Below are 3,842 nucleotides of genomic sequence, written 5' to 3'. Positions count from 1 at the left end.
TTCCTGTGATGCTTATATATCTTATCGTTTTATTATAGGTTAACTTTAACTAATTTATAATTTGTAGGTTTTTTTAGAGTTCTATGCCTTTTATATATTCAATAAAATACCCAATCTAATTTTATGATACTAAAACCATTCGTGTAAAATTGCTATAAAGATTTTTTTAATTTTTAATACAAAACATTTTGTAAAATTCAGAAATTAATCGAAACTCTCGTGTTTTTTGCACATGTATTTATATATGCAAATCGTGAAATCCGGCATATAATTATTAAGATAGATCATTTTACCATAAAAATGAGGCACGATATGCTACAAAACAACAAATTCAAATTTTTTAAATCAGTAATCCGAAATTCCTAACCTTAATTTTCATGACTTTAAGAATAATAAATTCTTATGACCATAAACCAGACTTGCAATAGATTAAATATAAATGATACGTTTGGCTGTTTTTATAATAAGCCCGGTAATTTATCTCTTTTAATCATGTACAAAAATAAATTTGGATTGATCTTCTATAATTTGAAAATTTTCTAAAATAAATTGTTTTAGTCTTGATCTATGTAGATAAATATACATTTGTAAGGTCACCTATAAGACATATACATTTTATATTCTAGAAAATAATTATTAAATATTTAAATAGCATTATTAGACAATAAAACACTGGAAAACCAGTAGTTTATTCAACAAAAATTCTATAATATAATTGACAGAAAGACGCTTTTAATTTAATATGAAGCTCTTTTGGGAAATTATATCTTAACATAGAAATATGACCATTTAAAAAGGTATATAAACCTATTTTTTATTAATATTGACATTATATTATTTAAAAATATTTTTTTTAATGAAAAACACAAGCATAATTATAACTTTGAATGACAAAAACTGTATTTATAAGAATAAATAAGAAGGCTATAATATATTTGTATTTATTTAACGAATTTTGTGCTAATAATAATGCCTAACACTTTTTCTTTTATAATGATCAGACCATTTCTGATGTGAAATAAATTTACTATAATGTAAAAGACAAAAATGCATTATAGAATTTTTTATATTATAAAATTGTGGCTTTTTCTAAATATGCGAGAAATTTTATTGATTAAAACACATGTTTAATGATACTGTGATATATTTAACTATTTTAGATGCCGAAAACAATTTTTTTTCTCTCTTTTTTTTTTTGAAATTAGGCTTTATCTCTATGGCTTGATTAATAGTTTAAATATCGAAAATTATATTAAGTGCTAAAAAAATTTCAGGCTGAAAAATTATTAAAAATCAATTTTACTACTAAGCCAATCATTAGCAACTTCTTGATTCCTAATGATCTTAATATAAATCTGTAAATAACAAAAAGAGCCTAGAATATATAAAAAATAAAAAAAATGTAAATAATTTTACAAATGTTATTTTTAAATTGCAAAAATCAAATTTTAAACATTTGCTTCGTAAAAGGCGTTTCGATTTAAATAATTATTTAACAGTCATACTATGCGTTGAAAAAGACATATCAAACAGTTGAAACCTTAGGAAACAAGATTGAAAGTTCCATTTGATCATATTTAATAAAGCAAAACTGTGTGGGAGCTTAAAGTATTAAAGTTCTAAATCGTTTTTTAGTAAATAAATATCTATAGAATATAGATTATTACATGTATGCGCAATAAATTGACTCGTATTGATTTTAATATCTTAATAGTATTTTTCAAGTTTGTGTATATTTCATGTATCGTTTATCGATATAATTCTAATTTAGAGCATATATATAAGAACTGTAAAGTCGATATAAAGGTAAAATTAGAAACGGAATGATTCTTTAAAATATTTTTTTCAAGAAAGATTGTTAATTTTCTATACATTAAAAATTTACTCAATATAACAAAAAGATATCATTTATAATATACCGAAGGTATTTTTTGAAGTGCAAGGTACTTTTGTGATCCGAACCTAAATAAAGAAACAGCATTTTGCTTTAGACCATAGCTTTGATATAATATTTATGGTTTAAATATGCTGTGTAGCTTGCAAAGATGATTACTACATATAAAGACGCTTTTTGTAATTCATGTATAAACGACATATGTTTTTCTAAAGTTAGATCAATGTAAAATTTGCTAGTGTAGTTTTAAAACGGCCATACAATAAAAAATTATGTTCACTCGGCTTTTATGCATTATATATGGATATGCAAAAAGCATAAAAAAAAATTATCCACAAAATATAATCTGAAAATTAGTGTGTGTATTATTTTATATTCACAAATCTGTAAAGGAATTCTTCGCAATACTATTAGTTTTATTAAAAACTTAAGTCGTATAAAATTAAGTTAAAAAAATATACTATGACAAATTCATGCATTTTGGTTCCATATGGAACGTTAACTTAAAATAACAGCTTAAGTTGGATTTTATTTATTTGAAGATATCAAAAGGATTTCTATCGTAATACTTAAATCAATAATGCATAGGGATCAAGAACTATAAACAATAGTGCTTAAAATCTTGCACAAAATTAAATTTTAATTAAGATGCACTTTAGACAAGCAAAATCACAGTTTGCATAGAAAAAGCAGTAAGATCTGCTTTGTCCATAATAAAATAAAAACAAATATCTAACATTAAAAATACATAAATCACGATAAATTTATTTATGAGCAAGTTTCTTTTGTCTAATTTTACTTATTATGACGTGGTCAGTCCGTTGGGGATATTGCACAACTTGTTGCTGCATCTTTTATTACCTTTCCCAGATATAACTTCATCAACTGCTCTTCTTTTCTCAAACTAGAAGATATCATGTTCTTATATAGTGTGAGAGCTTGTATGTATGCTTCTACTTCGTCCGGGATTATTAACTCCTTGTCATATTTTTCATGGAATTTTGTAACCACCTCATCCCAAGTCATTACATATGGTATTACTCTTGTTTTAAATTTGTGAATTTTACCAGTATATGTATAAGATGACATAATTACTATATTTATCATTCTCAACTTCAGTTAAGTTGTCGAGGCTAGTTATACCCATTTCAATTAACGTGATAAAATTTTCTTTTTTATCGTATAGAAAAATATCTGGTCTATTTTTTTTGATTAGAATATGTGTTTTTATTCTGGTATCAATCTTTTTTCTGGTTTTCGTTTTCGGTGAAATAATTGAAATAATAGAAATAATAGAAATAATAGAATTTTACCCAAAGGAAGACGTAGGTATATAGATATCTGGATAGTTCGAGGTGTGAATAATGTATTTATTTAATTTAGAGATATTAGTATTTTCCAATAATAAATCACCAAGAGATATCTTTATGTATATCTACAAGGTTAAAATTACATAATCTAAGGGCTAATTTTTAATGTTTGCTGGAAATAGACATTAGATTGCTCTATATTTAACCCCCCGAATATGATAGATGTTCAATTGCAGAGTAGTACCATACTTAGTAAATTAGAATGGTGATATCTCAAAATACTTAAATTCTTGCATAAAATAAAATGGGATAACAAAACGAAAAAGAAACGTAAGCACGATTAGAGTTAAAGAGTAAGAAGGCACCTGAATTAATAATCTTGAAAGAAATGCATTCCTAGAATAAAGTCTTGAAGTGATTGAGACCGTAAGAAATAATTTAGTTTTGAGGAAGACACACGAATACATAATGTTCAAAGAAATAGATTCCCAGAATAAAGTCTTGAAGTGATTGAGACCGTAAGAAATAATTTAGTTTTGATGAAGACACCAGAATTAATAAATTTTGAAAGTAAAAGATGCATTGAAGAATATAAAGAAATTAATACGCTTATTATTAAAAAAGCTCAATAAAGAAAA

The sequence above is a fragment of the Rhyacophila brunnea genome, unplaced genomic scaffold, assembly GCF_057557595.1.
Source record: "Rhyacophila brunnea isolate RB1 unplaced genomic scaffold, BYU_Rbru_1.0 scaffold_34, whole genome shotgun sequence".
NCBI lineage: Eukaryota > Metazoa > Arthropoda > Insecta > Trichoptera > Rhyacophilidae > Rhyacophila > Rhyacophila brunnea.
Note: the sequence above shows the minus strand (reverse complement) of the source record.